The following is a 17501-nucleotide window of genomic DNA, read 5'->3' on the forward strand; positions in this document are numbered from 1 at the left end:
CACCCGCACGCCCCCGCAAACACACACACACACAGAGTGTGGGGCACAGGGGCCAGAGCTATAATCCACCTCCACCCCACTCCCCGCAAACACACACACACACACAGAGTGTGGGGCACAGGGGCCAGAGCTATAATCCACTTCCATCCCCCCCCCACAGCCTGGGGCACAGGGGCCAGAGCTATAATCTACCCCCATGCCCCCGCAAACACACATACACAGCCTGGGGGGATGGGTCAGCACTATAATCGATCCCCCACCAAACACACAAACACACACACAGCCTGGGGCACAGGGGCCGGAGCTATAATCCACCCTCATACCCCGCAAACACACACACACACACACAGTGTGGGGCACAGGGGCCAGAGCTATAATCCACCCCCATCCCCCACCCCCACAGCCTGGGGGATTGGTCAGAGCTATAATACAATCACCCCCAAACAACACCACCGCCACCACCACCACACACACACAGACAGACAGAGCCTGGGGGCCAGGTATCAGAGCTATAATCTAACCCAGCAAAAGAAAACTACACATAAACCCTGGGGGGATGGGTCAGAACTATAACCCCCCCAAAAAAAAATCCACATACACACAGGGCCTGGGGGAACAGAGGTCAGAGTTATAATCCAACCCTCCCACCCCAAAAACCACACACACACAGCCTGGGGGGATGGGTCAGCACTATAACCTATCCCCCACCAAACACACAGAAACACACACACACAGCCTGGGGGGAACAGGGGTCAGTACTATGATCACAACCCCCCCAGATGCACACAACTCTGGGGGAAACGGGTCAGAGCTATAATTCAACCTCCTTCTCCCTCAAAAAACCCCACATACATACATGGATAAACAGCTCGCAGGTAACAGGGTACAAACCTATAATCTCACCCCACTCCCATACACACATCATGGGTGAAACACACACACACAGCCTGGGGGGAACAGGGGTCAGTACTATGATCACAACCCCCCCAGATGCACACAACTCTGGGGGAAACGGGTCAGAGCTATAATTCAACCTCCTTCTCCCTCAAAAAACCCCACATACATACATGGATAAACAGCTCGCAGGTAACAGGGTACAAACCTATAATCTCACCCCACTCCCATACACACATCATGGGTGAATTAGGTCTTTGCCATAATTTGCACCCCTCAACACACAAACAGATACAGCCTGGGAGGAACAGAGGTCAGAGCTATGATCACCTCCCCACCCCCAACACACAGACAAGTCCCTGTTCCCTTTAATATGAGCACTTCGGGGTAGCTGCTCAGCTGATTTTTCTTCCTGAAAAAAAGGAGGAAGAAGGGTGCTTTCAGAAGCGGGGCTTCCTTTTGAAGGAACCCCGCCTACGTGGCCATTTAACATTTTGAAAGCAGCTCTTCCTGAACTGTGAGTGGTTGTCATAGTGCAAATACGGAGCTGAATATACAAATTAGCACTTCGCATTTTTGATCAGCTGTATTTACATGAGGGGGTAGTGTACATGCAGCCTGGCTGTTTACATTTATTATCATAAATTATATTTATCACCTGATAAATAAATGGCCGTATTAATACACAGTGCTTATCTGGGCTTTGTTTTAGAAGAATACTGAAGAATTTTGAATATGAAAAAAATATGACCTGGCCCTTCCAGCTTGGATATTCACTAACTGCTGTGCATGTTAATGCCTCAAGTCTGTGTGCTGACAGCCATTTAAGATTATGTTGTGGCTTCAGGCACAGATTTTATCACCTAGATTAAAGACTTCTTACTTGCACAGCGGTTTAATTCTTTCAATATATACTGCAGCAGAAAAGTAGACAGATTTTCTCCCCATCATATGAACAAAAGAACAACAATACGTCCACTGGTCAAAAGTGGATGTCTCTCAGTTGTTCACTGAGGCTGTCTTGTGCTTCGGTGGCTGCTGTCTGGGATGTGCAGTGGTAGCCCTTGTTTTCCTTGGACTATCTATGTCTCTGTGTGTGCATGCCTGTGCATGGAGGATGTGTCTTGTGCTTTTTAGATAATAAAATATAAAGAGACTGGGAACTGTGGGATCCGAATAACTTTGTTCAGTAAATATAGGCAACTTGCAAGGTTTAGTTATGAATACATTGTAGCTTTGACTGGTGTCCAAGAGTCTCTGAAACACAGAACACAGTGAATGCCACTGGAGGGCTTATGAACTACTTAAAGGGAAGCGATGTTGCTTAGTGGCTAGTGTATAAGAATGGGCCTCAGGAGACCTGGATTCTGTTGTTGACTCTGTCATTGGCCTGCTGGATGGCTTTGGGAATTCGTTCTCTGTCTCAGTTTCTCCCTCTGTAAAATGGCAATAGTGATAGTGACCTCCTTTGTAAAGCACTTTGAGATCTACTGATGAGAAAGTACTGCATAAAAGTTAGGTATTATTATTTACAGTTTCCCTAAACCTAAACAGTAAAGAAATTGAGATTTTTGTGTGCTGCCATCTTCTGTGTCAAAATGTCAACTTACATTGAAATATAAGTGGAGCTTTGGAGTTTCTTCTAATTTGATTCCTTTTATTTTTTTCACGTTACCTGAAAATGTCACCACTTCAGGTCTATTGCCCGAGATAGCCATTATTTCAAAATAACTTTGCTAACACCTCCACAATGCAATTGCTATTCTAATAATTATTATTTCGAAATAGCAGTTGACTTATTTCAAAATAGGTAATACTCATTCAGTGAGGAACAGCACCTATTCCAAAATAGCTATTTTTGAAACAGGGGCTGGGTAGACAGGGAATAGATCCTGTGTTACAATAAGCCATAGTGTGTCCAATGGCTCTATTTCAAAATAGGCTCTATTGTGTGTAGATGCTGTACTTCAAAATGTCTGAGCGCTATTTTGAAATGCATTTTGTATATAGCAGCGTTACTTTGAAATGAACTATTCCAGAAAATCTCTTCTGGAATAATTTATTTTGAAATAACACTGCATGTAGACACAGCCTCAGAAAACAAGGGAAAGTGACCTGATAAAGCCTTTGGCAGATTGAGCTGTTTCCTGGTAATATTTGGGCAGTAAAGTTTTCCCACAATGCATCAAGATCCTAGGGCTAGAGTCGGGGCCGGGACACTAGGTACTCTGGGATATGTTTTTTTTCACTCATACTTGCATATTACAGCAGTGATGGCTAAGCCAAGCGAGTGAGTGGGCTGCATGAGTGGTCCTCTTTCATCTCCGTGGGCCACATGATTGTCATAACTGAGGTGGTCTCCTGGGATAGGCTAGTTTCGCTAACTGTGCTTGTGTACCTAGAGTTTGCGTGGTGTGCTGGTTGAAACATAGCAGTGTTTTGATTGGATGAAGAGGGTATGCATGGCTCTCATGGTCAATGGTGTGTGCAATAAACATGCACCTCACTTCAGGTGCCCTTGCTTTACATTCATACAACTTTAGTAATATTAGCAGGAAAAATAACTTTGCAGACAGAAATGAGCAGAACCTGGAAACCATGCGTGTGGGCAATGGTAAACAAAATGTCTCACCGACCACACATAGAATCCTGATGGACCGCATGCAACCTGCAGCTGCAAGTTGCTTTCCACTGCTCTACAGTATGGACACTCGAGCACGAGCTTTGAATGTGAGTTAGAAAAGTCTTAAGATAGTGTTAAAAAACAAAATAGATGCTCCAGGCCAGGCTTCCCTAATATAGGCCAGCTGACACAATTTCCATGAACTATGGGTTTACATTACAGTGTAGACATACCCGGTGAATGTACTATTTAAAATACAGCAGGGTCTCAACATTTGCGAGGGTTCCATGTTGGGAACCCTCATGAATGTTGAATTTTGCAAATATGGCAGCCGCCGGTGCTCCTGCCCCGAGCCCCGACAGAATAGAAATAGAGGTCAACTATTTGATTCTGATCTCTGGTTGTAACTATTGTCCCATCAGCTCCTTAGGTGTCCCTGCCCATCATAAAGCTTAAGGATGGTATTTCAATGCTCTGATTAATGGTTCCACTGAAAATTCTGTTGCTTTTTCTTGGGTCCCCTCATCACTGAAACAGATGTAAGAAGCTTCCCTACTTTAGAATTCTGGGCCTAAAGGGAAGGAGGGAGCCTGAGATAGAAGGAAGAATTTTATCCTCTGAACAGATAGACTGTAAGAAATACTACATATTGGCCGTGTCTACACTAGCCCAAAGCTTCGAAATGGCCATGCAAATGGCCATTTCGAAGTTGACTAGTGAAGTGCTGAAATACATATTCAGCACCTCATTAGCATGCTGGCAGGCGCGGTGCTTCGAAATTGCCATGGCTCGCCACCCTGCGGCTCATCCAGACGGGGCTCCTTTCCAAAAGGATCCCGGCAACTTTGAAGTCCCCTTATTCCTGTCTGCTGTTTCAGTGCTTCATTAGTAAACTTTGAAATGGCCATTTGCATGGCCATTTCAAAGTTTTGGGCTAGTGTACATGTAGCCATTGATAGACAATACACAGTAGCCAACATTCAGTCCTTAAGACATAAGGCACTCATACGCTGCAGAATGCCCTCTACAAGAACACTTCATTTGTGTGATTGCACTGACTAAGCTACAAGATGCAGACAGGGCAATTTGATGGTTGGTAAGTCTTACAAATTCATGTGATATGATGAGATGTTCTTGGCAGGAACTTGGGAAAGGCCCAGAGCAGCAAACCAGGACATGCTGCTAAACAGAGCTGGTGAGGTACTACCAGATTCCTGGTCTATGACTAGAACCCTTAGGCATTCTGTAATTCACGTAATTGTAATTCCATCTGCTCCTACAGATGAACATTTTAGGTAAGCCCATCTGCTTTGTAGTTAAAATAAATATTACTAAACGTAATCGTGCACTTAGAGTACTGATTTTTTTCAAATCATGAACACATATCTATTAACAATAGATTGTTTTAATTTTTTCCTCAAATCCTAAATTTAAACCTAACCTCCTCTTGATGTTATTTTTGAAGTGCCTGTATTCACCCATGCCGCTTTTTTGTTAAGAAGGTTGGTTAAAGCAGGGGCGAGCAAACTTTTTAGGTCGCACCTCCCTTTTTGTTTCGGCAACTAGTCGAGTCCCCCCAACCTGTGGGAGGACTAGAGGAAGGAATGCAGGTGGCATTTGGGAAGGGGGTGCTGGGAAGCTCAGGAGGTGCCCCAAAAGGGGAGGGATGCTCCAGGGGGAAGATCCCAGGAGGGTACCTTTTCAATCCAGGAACTCGCTGGCTCCCCTGCCCCTTGACTCAGGGCCTCTGTGCATGCTGATTGACCCAGCTGCAGGGGCAGGGGAACCTATCACATTGTGCCCCTCACAAAATATCACACACCCCTAATTTTGCACACTCCTAGGTTAAAGGCAGAAATACGTCATGATTCATTTACATTTTCACTGTGGAAATCTTTCAAACACTTCAAGATATTTACAAAACAAAACGCAGTCAAGTAGCACTTTAAAGACTAGCAAAATGGTTTATTAGATGAGCTTTCATGGGACAGACCCACTTCTTCAGACCATAGCCAGACCAGAACAGACTCAATATTTAAGGCACAGAGAACCAAAAACAGTAAGCAAGGAGGACACTATAGGGGCTTGTCTGCATACTTGGCTCAATCTAATTCTTGACCTTCCCCGCCACCCCTCCACTCTCTGATTTGCTCACCTTGATTATCTTTTTCTGATTTGTCCTCCTTGCTTACTGTTATTGGTTCTCTGTGCCTTAAATATTGAGTCTGTTCTGGTCTGGCTATGGTCTGAAGAAGTGGGTCTGTCCCACGAAAGCTCACCTAATAAACCATTTTGCTAGTCTTTAAAGTGCTACTTGACTGCTTTTTGTTTTGATAGTGTATAGACTAGCACAGCTTCCTCTTTGTTACTATTCAAGATATTTACCTTCCTCTTTCTTTTCATAAAGTTCTTCATGCATATGGTAATTCTGAATGATGGTACAGTATAAATGATGGTTTGTGCCTCCCTCAGCCACGTCTTCCCATTGCCCCACCCCACCCCACCCCACCCCGCCCCGCCCCGCCCTCCCCCACCACTACTGCTCTTGTAGGGAAATTGGAATGCTAAATTTGTGACATCACATTCCATTCTATGGCAACAGTTTAATGTCCTTTTACCAGCTGTGTTTCACTGCTGAAGTATTTCTTTAATGTTCAATAAATTAATGATGGCCAGGTGTATTAGAAATAAAAATCTTGTGTTTTTCTAGATGTCTCCCATGTCTACTTGTAACTTGTAGCATGAATGATTGCAGTGTGGGGGTATCAGGATGGGAGGAAACTAAAAATGAGTCCAAGGTAGGAACTGTCAAGTTTGAATGCGAGTGTCAGGCTCAGGGCAAATTTCCAAGCAGGAGGGCACAAAACCCAAATCAGTAGTGAGTTCTGTTCTTAGATTTCACCAACCAAATAACAAGTGTCAACTCCTTAAGCACTGTAGAAGCTTACCCATGGAGTCGCAGACAGTTCTTTGAGTACTCTGGTCCATCTTGCCATCCAGGCAGTATAACCTTTGTGATAGATGGTCATGCAAAAATTACAGCAATATTCAGATTACAGTCAGTCTTAAAGGACCAGTCTCTTACCCCAGGTCAATTGTACCTAATCTATCTCATCAAAGACAACACTTGTAGCCAATCCTGTAATAAACTAACTAAAGATCTGCTATTTAGGGAAAAGAAATTGGAGCTATTTAAAAAGCTAAGACAGGTAAACATATATACACAAAGTATATACTATCTTAGGTTTGGAAAGGTAATACAAGTTGAACCTCTCTTGTCTGACACTCTCTCGTCTGGCAACATCCGTAAACTAGCATGATCTTAGTTTGCTGGATGACCACATCATGGATATGGCCAAGCTTCCTGTGGTCTCATAAAGTTTGTTTCCATCCACCGGTCCTGACTCTGAGTGTTCTATGCTGTTACTTAACAGTAATTTACCCCTAAATATCTTCTAAGAGCCCAGTAAGCAGTGGAAGTTTTGGTGATGCAGATGCTGCTAGACAATATTTACCTTCCACAATCCAGCAAATTCTCTCATATGGCAAGTTCTGAGGGTGCCGGCTAGAGAGGTACAACCTATAGATATTGCTGTAATATGCAAGCTCTGTATGTCATTTAGAAACAATGTAAATTAAGTAACTAGGTGATCCTTTATTTATGCTTAGAAATATTACCTCATCTGAATTCTTAGCAGTGTAGTCATAATAATTTCTCTTTAACAGGGATTTTCTTTCCTTTCCCCAATGTCCAAGCTGTGATGGGACAAGAACTTGTTTCTTTCCCTTCTTCATGGATATAGGAGAAGCAATCAGCAAAATCTTGTGTCCACTCATGTTCCACTATGGATTGTCTGGGGTCTGTAGGCCTTCTTTTGCTGAAGGTCTATTTCCTCTACCACTTCTTCCCTGTTTCTGGGCTGCAGGTCAGGAGGAATACCCCACTTGTTTCCTCTACCACTTGCCCCAGGAAGTTGTCGCCAACACATTCCAGAAAGTTCCTGGTTTGTCTGTGCACTGCTATATTTCCCTCCCAGGAAATATCAAGGTAATTGAAATTGAGAGCCAAGACTGTGATCTGGAATCTTCTATTAGTTCAAAGAATGCCTCGTCTATCTCATCCTCCTGGTCTGATGGTCTATGCAGATTTGTCCTTGCAAATACCCTGCTATAATGAAGAATAACTTTGGTATTTTGAAATTGGTGTAATTGTTGCAGATGAGAGACCAAGGCTCATCACTTGACAATGGAGTCAGTGTTTCATTTACTGAAATGTGAGGTTTTGGGAAAAATACTTGTAAGTTAATAGTTTGGTTTGTGTTAAACTCAGAAATTACTTTGGGGATGAATTTTAGGTGAAGGCCGAGGGAGACTTTGTGCTGTGAAAGGTGGCATATTTTTTCTGTCAGATTGTGGCTGAAGTGGCTCTAATACCTACTTGTCAGTTGCTCTTGCCCTTCAGTTGGACACGCAACGGGCAAAGTAGCCAGCAAAGGTTTGGGGATTGTGTGGCATGGCATCAGGTAAGGTATGCAGTTCTCAGGTGTTCTGGTGATGGGTGCAATTGAGTGGCAGCAATTGAGGTGGAGGATGTCATGTACCTGGGTCTTTACATTGGTGACATTTACATGGTGATTTGTGCCAGCAGTAAAAAGGTAGAGAGGGAGGCGTGGGCTGCAAATTCACTTATGGGGTATGGTCACACTTGGCCAAAACTTCAAAATGGCCATGCAAATGGCCATTTTGAAGATTACTAATGAGGCGCAGAATTGAATATTCAGCACCTCATTAGCATTAGGACGCTTCCGGCTGTGGCGCTTCGAAAGCTCTGTTTTCAAACATGAGCGGCTCAGTGTGGCTGCATGGGGGTCCTTTTCGAAAGGACCTCACACATTTCAGCTGAACAGAATAAGGGGATTTTGAAATGTGCAGGGTCCTTTCAAAAAGGACCCCCATGCAGCCGAGCCGAGCCGTGTGTGTTCGAAAACGGTGCTTTTGAAGCGGCACAGCCGGAAGTGTCCTAATGCTAATGAGGTGCTGAATATTCAATTCCGCGCCTCATTAGTAATCTTTGAAATGGCCATTTGCATGGCCATTTCGAAGTTTTATCTTAGTGTATACACAGCCACGGTGTTTCTCTTTGGCTATGTCTACACTAGAGAGTTCTATCAACAAAATTGGCATTTTGTGGACAAAACGTGGAGTGTCCTCGTTACCAAGGTGTTCCATCAACAGCGAATCAACAGAATCCAGCACTTTTGTCAACAGTGATATCCCGCTCCGCACGAGGCAGAATGCCTCTGTTGACGTAAAGCCAGTCTGGACATTCCAGGGGGCCTTCTGTTGATGGAAAAGGCTTCCAGAGCATCCACAGAAATCAGCGCTCTATGATCCCTGCCTCTGGCCATTCTTAAAGTTATAGAGAGCCCGGGAAGCCCTGTGGCAGGAAGCTGAGGGCGTGGAAGCTGCAGAAGCAACAACTGCGCGCCCCACGCCCTTGCAGCGACTCAGAACATGACCAGATGGATAAAAGACAGGCACCCTGAGACCCCCCTGGGCCCACGTGGAACCAGCATAAGGGGTCCCAGGACCCACCCCAGGGGTCTAAAAAGCAGGCCCCCTCCTGGGTCTGTGGGGCAAGGAAGAGACAACACCCCCAACATACACCTGCCTGGGCACCCACTTGCTGAATGGGGCCATCCCACCCATGCCATGGAGCAGGTGCAAATGAGATGAAAGAACTTTGGCAGGGCTACACCCAGGCCCATGACATGAGACAAAAATCTGGGGCAGGACCAGCAACCTGCCCCTACTATTGGGAGCTGTACCAGCTCCTGTGGGGAGGAACAACACATCCCCTCTGACTGCCCCGTCAACACGGCACAGGAGCTCCCCTCCCCCACAGCCTAAGCTTGAGGAGGAGGAGGAGCAGCACCCCAGGACCCTACACTGCTGGAGGTGGACACGGGGAATGAAGGCAGCTGGGCTACCTCCAGGGCATCCTCAGAGCTGTCCAAGGGCCCCTCTGGAAAGTAGCCTGCACATCACACACCCTTGGGCATAAGAGGTGAGCACAGACATGGCATTCTGCGAGCATCTGCTGGCCCACTCAAGTGGGACCTTGTGCTGCGGTCCTGGAGTGAAATCACGTGCAAGGTAGCATGTCCCACCTGGACCTAGCAGGCAGCCCATGAGCACAGGAGGCCGGACTAGCCCCAGGCCCTGGATTTGGGCCAGCGGGGGGGTTGCCCTGCCAGCACCGGCCATGGCTGGAAGCAGGCTAGGCACATGGCTGATGGCCTGACCCCAGACACACTGAGGAGTACATTTCCTGGCACACGGGCATGCCTGCAGGTGTGAAGAAGCACCCACTGCCATGGACAACACCACAGGGTGCACACGTGAGAGGGGCCCAGAGAAGACCAGGCTGTGCCCGGCCCATTGTCTACTCATGCAGAGACCCCCTCCTTGGCTGCTAGCCCACTGGGTGGGGTTGTGGGGGTGGCCTGATCCCTGAGGCACCCCCACAGACTCCCCATGTGGCAGGGCCCACTGTGCAAGCCACACGTCTTTGCTCCCACAATATCCCTGTCCTGTGACCTGGGGGAAGGTGGGCTGTTGTGCACGATGCGGGGGCAGAGCCTTAGGGGCTGTGTTGCATGAATGAGTCGCCATCTCTTCTCCTCCTCTTCCTTACAGTTGGACCCGCACCAAGCAAGGGCCAAGCCAGGCCCATCTCCACATCAAGGCAAGCCAGACCCACCCCAGCGCCAGAGCATGGCAGGCCCAAACCAGCACCAGCGTGAGCTGGCACCACTACACCAAGAGAGCAGGCCTGTGGCCATTGGGGCCATTGCCGTGCTAACAGGACCTCCAGAGGGCCCATGCTGTTGCCCTCTGTAAGCTGACACATCTCCTGGAGCAGTGACTGTGGGATGACCAGGAGTGCTGGTCGTGTGCCTGGAACCAACTGATGTGCCACTTCAATGCTACCACCAGCATGTGGTGGGACCTGTTGGTCCAACCACCTGCAGCTGCCACCCCCATGACCCCTCCGCTGCCGCCTCCCTGCCCTGCCCCTGCTGACCATCCCACAGGTCTTCATCAAGTTCTGACAGAGGCTGAGGGTTATGCCCTCTCTCTGCTGCTCCCCAGGGTCCCCTGTTCCCCCTGCTGACCCAAACCCTGCTTTAGTCCCACCACCTCTGTACCTCCCCCTGCTCCCTGCCCCAGACCAGCCCCAATGGGGATCCCACCCCAAAGCAGGAGGGAATCCAGAGGCCGGTGTTGCTCAGGGACCCGCTAGCTTTCAGGGTCACAGCCCGCCCCACCCTTCTGTGGACTGAGGTCCCCTTCTGTGGACTGAGGGCCCCTGACCCCTATCCCAAGCCCACCCGTCCAAGTTCTGATGCCCCCCAACCCAACCTCCCCACTATACGTAATTCACTGGGTTTGCATTTTGTACACAGTTTTTTATTACACCATTATTTTCAACTAGTTTATCTTTATTTAAGTAAAAATGTTATCTGACCACCATGCCTGTGTCCATGTTTATTAGCAGGGGCTGGGGAGAGGTGAGGGGGTGAAGGGAGTGGTCATGGTGGGGACAGGGTAGGGCTGTGGGCCCAAGGCCCCCCCACTGGGAGTACCCTGGGGAGGGGTCTTTAGGGGCTACAGGAGAAGCTCTCCCTCAGGGCCTCACAGATGTGCAACCAATCCTCGTGTGCCTGGCAGATCAGAGCTGCGCCCAGCTGCTCATAGACACATCCAGCATCCAACCCCGCCCCAGGTGGAAGGCCTTCCCCTTCACTATGTTGTGGAAGGCACAACATGTGGCCGGCACGTGGGGAACATTGTGCTCCCTGATGTCCAGATAGGTAAGCGGGCACCTAAAACAGGCCTGGTTGCGTTGGACATTAAATAGTTCCTGGCTCGGGCGCAGCTGGCTGGCATATGGCTTCATAAGTTGGGCATGAGGGGGTAGGCTGTGTCCCCCATGATGTACAGTGGCATATGCACATCCCCAACTGCCAGCTTCCGGTGGGGGATGAAGGTGCCTGTCTCCATCCTCTGTCACAGCCCAGAGTTGTGGAACATTCCTGTGTCATGCGCCCAGTCCACCCACCTGACATAGACATTGATGAAGTGTCCATGATGGATGACCATGCCTGCAGCACTTAAGAGAAATATCCCGTGTGGTTGACATACCTGGCTGCACTGTGGTCTGGGGCATAGGTCGGTATGTGGGTCCCATTAATAGCAGCAAAGAGGTTCGGGAACCCCAGAGCAGCAAATCTGGCCCCAACCGCATCCACATCTGCCAGACAGACGACCCTCTGCAGCAGGATGGTGTTGATGGCTGTCATGACCTGCAAAGGGAGGGGACTGAACACACATGTCAGGGACGGAGGGAGGGAATCCCTGGGCCATGGGGAATCCCCTGCTTCTTCCCATGCCCTCCCCCCGAGCTATCCCAGAGCCACCACTCTGAGGCTTCCCCCCAGCAACAGGGCTGTGTGAGAGTGGGATGGCACAGTCCCTGACTCTGCATCCCAATGGTTCCCCTGGGGTAGAACAGACCCCACTCCCCATGCAGTGCTTGCAGCCCAAGAGTGCCTTGTCTCCGTGAGGAGGGCCCTGACGGTGGACTTCCCCATGCCTTACTGGTTGCTCACAGAGTGGTAGCTGTGGTGGGTGGTGAGCTTCCAGAGGGCGATTGCGACCTGCCTCTCCATGGGGATGGCAGGCTGTAGCTGGGTGTCCTGTCTACAGAGGGCGGGGGCAGGCCAGGCGCAGAGCTCCAGGAAGGAGTCCTTCCACATTCAGAAGTTCTGGAGCCACTGCTGGACATCCCACTGCCCTATGACCAGCATCTAACAAAGTGGGTCTTTGCCCACCAAAACTTATGATCCAATGAATCTGTTAATCTATAAGGCACCACAGGACTTCTCATTGTTTTTACTCTTGTGAGAAGGTTTCTTAGACTTAACAGCTTTGGACTGTGCTCTGCAGTGTGTGCTGCTTGCAGTCTGAGGCTGCTGTATCAGGCTTCCTAGTCTGGATCCAACTGAGGTATCGTGGCTTTCTCCATTACTTGGTTTTGCAGATGGAGCTCTTTTCCCCCCATGGGTTCAGAGAAGGAAGTAGTACTAGTAGCATTGTGAGCCTCCTAAAGCAGTAAGTCAGCACTGGTATTCACTGCCGATGGAGAAGGACACAATTTGTAACCCTCAGATCCTAAGTATAGTCTTAGGGGAGGGTCTCAGAGATGGGGAAACGTATGCTTATTATAACACTAAGACACTCAGGCTGTTGCTAAAACTATTTACTATAGATTCTGAAATTATACGAATATTGTTTTAGACACAGACCATATTGATTCAGTCCATGCAACAATATAAAGGAATTGGAGAGGTGTTGGCTTTTACTGTTTTTTTATTTCCTCAGTTACAGTTCTATGTAATATACTATAGTACAATAATACAACATGAGTTTGGTAGATACTGATACAGACACACTCCCTCTTAGGTGTGTCCTTTTTTTGAAAAAGCAAGGAGGGGTCCTGTGGCACCTCAGATGCAGGTGACGAAGTGGGTCTTTGCCCACAAAAGCTTATGCTCATACATTTCTGTTAGTCTGTAAGGTACCACAGGACCCCTCGTTGCTTTTGCAGATCCAAACTAACACGGCTACCCCTCTGATCCTTTGTTTTGAAAGTTCAAATATGGTAATGCTATTCACATCCAAAATCATTAAAAAAAAAAAAGAAAAAACCTCTTTACACTGTAATAAAAAAGCTCAGGATTAACCAGTAGCCAAATTTTTGTCTTGTTTTCATAGTCTGACAAATGTTGCTAAAGGAAAAGACTACACTTCCAACAATTATGATGAAATGCCATAGAAAGATAACTAGTCAATTAAATTAGAGCACAACAGTTCAGACAAAATGAGTCACAAATTACTTCTGATTTGCAGTCTTACAGTCCTTATAAAACCTGTTTAATTCCCACTGGATGATTTATTTGGCCTTTTTTTCCTTGGGTAGTGGATTCTAATTTTAATATATGCTCTTATAATTTTAATTCATATTACAGAATCCGTCAGACACAGCAAACATAACTGTTTGCCATATAAACATTTCTGATATCTTAATTAGAAAAATCAAAGACTTACGTAAGACAAGGCAACTGCCAAATATTCACTTAGATATGGTGAGAACATCAGCACATGATCTGCAGGAACAACTGAAGTATGGGAAGAGTGTGTTACATCCCTGTTGTTGTTTGCAATGGTCATTAAAGGCAGAAAGCAACTGAGGGATTTTATAGACAAATGATAAATGCAATTGGCTGACCTTGTTTCTGCTGATGACATTGCTTAATGGGAAAAAGGGACCAAAGGTTTTGGCAGAAAGCAAAACAAGTTGGTTTGTTCATCAAGAAGTGGGGAGACATAATATATGGCTATTAATGGTCCAAATGTGAACATCATCTAAGTAGATGGAGAAGTACTAGAGGAAGTAAACCATTATGGCTATGTCTACAAGGGCTGCTGCTGCCATCAGGATCATGCAAATGAGGGCACTTGACAATGCAAATGGCTGCTCATTTGCATAGTCGCATAAGATCGCTGTCCCAGCAGAGGCTTCTGTCATCACAAAACAATCCATGTAGATGGGGTTCTGCCAATCAAAACCCCCCTTGTCAACAGCCCCTTATTCCTCATTTCTTTTAGGACAGCAATCTCACATGACTATGCAAACAAGGTGCGTGCCTATGCAAATGAACAGCCATTTGCATTGTCAAGTGCCCTCATTTGCATGACCCTGCTGGCAGCAGCTCCCTGTGCAGATGTAGCCTATGCGTATCTGGGAAACAAGATTGGTATGATGGTGACACCATCTTAGATGTGAAACAATATCACAAGCTTAAACTTGGAAAGATTTGAAGAAATAGCATGAGAAGTACTGATACAAAAATACAAATTTTTAACACTAGCATCATGTCTATCCTCCTTTTGGAACAGAGTCATGGAAATCCACAACAGGAATTGATAAGAAGATCAACTCATTCCAAAACAAATGTCTGCAGAAGATTTTCAGAGTCTGTTGGGAAAAGTTTATTTACAGCTATGATGCTGGTATATCAGGCTCCTGCCAAGTCTCTTGGTATCAGCTGACAATTCACAGATTCATAACTTGAAACCACAGCAGCTCACCTATTTGTTACTAATGTTCAAGATAGGCATTAGATTTCTAAGGATGTGTTCAGTGTTTAGACTCTATAAAATACTCATAAGTTGCTTCATGCATTAATTTTACTTGTAATGTTTGTATTCCATACTATAAGGTAAGATGAATCTTGTTTTATAATTGTAAAAAATGTGTTCTCTGAACTTATGAACTTGGGCAGGAAGAATACTTCTCCCACCCATCAAAAAACTATCAAAACTAAATGAGTCACTGTAGAATAAAATCTTTGCTGATTGCTGCGTCCACCCATGAAGAAGTTATATGCAGGACTCATCCCACTTGTTTGAACTCTAGTTATATACAGATACTCACAAGAAGTAATAGTTTGCTCTTTTGGCTCTCTCAAGGGATGGAGCTGAGAAACAAAAGCAGACATCTTCAGGGTCAACCATGGTTCACCCTAAAAGACATTCAGTGGACAGATTGCCACTTCTTTGTCATCTTTTGGAACCACAGAATGTAACTCGTGTGTGTGTGTGTGTGTGTGTGTGTGTGTGTGTTGCCTGCTTTAAATAACCCTTTCATTTTCTTTTTCCTAGTTGTACCCTTAGTTAGTTTACTATAGAATTGGTTACCAAGATTGCCTTTGGTGTGACATTTAAGGTAAACAATTATCTAGAGTTTGTGATTGGTCTCTTGGAGCTAAGTTAAATGAATTTTTTTTGGGATTTTTTGTATGTGATCATTTATTTCAAGTCCAGCTTGCCTGTGTGACATGGTAGACTGGAGTGCCAAATAGGACTGTCTACACGTATATTTAGGCTGTATCTATGTAACCTACACATCTAGATGTGGTTAACTATCCCATGTAGTGGTACCTAGCCCACTTCACAGAGAACTACTAAGTGTCCTCTACCACATAAGTTGCAGGCCAGGTAGCCTTTTGATCATGCTGTAGTGGCACCTGCACTAAAGTCCTAGGTTTGAGCCTGCCTGTGGGCAGTTACATCTATACTACATCAAAAAAAAAAAAACCCTAGCATTTTTCAACAAAACCCACAGAGCGCCCACATTCCCAAAGTGTTCTGGCAATAGCAAATCGACAGAACGTGGCACTTCTATAGACAGCATTCTGCCACTTCCCCATGGGGCACGATGCCTCTGTCGACAGATTCTGTTGACAGAAAGCTGGTCTGGATGTTCCAGGGAGCCCTCTGTCGACAGACAGGGCTTCCAGGACACAGGGCAGCCCTGTCTGCTGTGCTTCTGGTTGGCCATTTTGTTGAGAGAGTGGCCAGGCAGTCCGGCTGCTCTCTGTCAACAGAGCTGATAACTCTTTCGATCCACTTGGCAGTCTGGCAGCAATCAATTGACAGAAGTTTTGTCAGAAGACATCTTCTGACAGAAACTTGTGTCGACCAATTGCTCTAGTGTAGACATAGCCTTAGTATCTAACATATCTTAATTAATTTTATAATAGACTGTATAGCACCAGAGGTGTGGTTTCACAGAACAAATCAGAATACTCACAAGGAACAATAGATCTATCAATATATATATTGGTTTCATAACTACATTTTCAGAACTGCACTTTAAGTTGAAATAAGTCCTGAGAATTCTTAGCATATAATATCTCTGCTGAAATTCTTGGTCAGTTCTCTTCTATTGTTTTTTAACTAATTCGCTTGTTAGCATAGTGATTCCTTTTAGGCTGTGTCTACACTAGCTCCCTTCTTTGATGGGGGCATGGTAATCAGCCACAGCAGAGAATAATAATGAAGTGCTATGATGATGATGCTGTTTTTTGATGAGTAAGGGCACTTAAAAGTTGTGTAGGTACTTCAAAGTGCTCACAGCTACATAGCTTGCTGACACTTCAAGTTTGCAAATTCGAAGTTGCTGCAGAGAGAATTAGCCTAATGCAGCGCTGCATATTCATTGCAGCACTTCATTAATATTCTCCACTCTGGCTGATTACCATGCCCCCATTGAAGAAGGGGGCTAGTGTAGACACAGCCATAGAGTATTATTTGCAGCTAGTTGAAAAACTTGCGTTAGCAAATGTTGAATTAATTAAATCCAAATGTTTTGTGGGGACATATTGATTTCATCAAAATTTTTGACATGAAATATAGTAAAATGTTCCATTTTGATAAAATTAAAATATTTAATTTTTACTTCATTGTTGTGACATATTATAATTACATTTATCGTCAAGATAAAACATTTCAATCTTATTGAAATGAAATGTTTCAGCCTTATATTTCATTTTATGAAAAATTCTAGGATTTCTACTTTTTGTCCTAATTTGAGACAAAACAAAATTACTTTCTCATGGGGTGGGAATCCTTTTTTATTTTTTTTAACCAGATCTAGTGTTATTTATTAAAACATTGTCATACCTAAATATGTTTTAACAGTTATTTCAGCTCCACAGTATAAACAAAGGACTATATTATACCCTCAGTGTGCATGCAGAATTTCCACTGACATCAGTGGCAGTCTTACATGCACGAACAGCAAGGAGTCTGCTGGCAGATTAAAGACAAATGATTTTATTATGGCATAAGCTTTTGGGAGTTGCAACTCACTTCCTCAGATGCATGAAGTGAAAGGAACATGGTAGAGATACATAGGTGAGAGCATTACACCAGTGCTAATTCAATCAGGATGGATGTGACCTACTTCTAATAGTCATAAGAAGGTTGAAATACTTTAAGGGAAAATTACTTATATGGCTGCCCGAGTATTTAGTGAACTTCCCAGTAACCCTGGAAGTAAGAATCGTATATA

This window comes from Carettochelys insculpta, chromosome 3 (genome assembly GCF_033958435.1).
Source record: "Carettochelys insculpta isolate YL-2023 chromosome 3, ASM3395843v1, whole genome shotgun sequence".
Taxonomy (NCBI): domain Eukaryota; kingdom Metazoa; phylum Chordata; order Testudines; family Carettochelyidae; genus Carettochelys; species Carettochelys insculpta.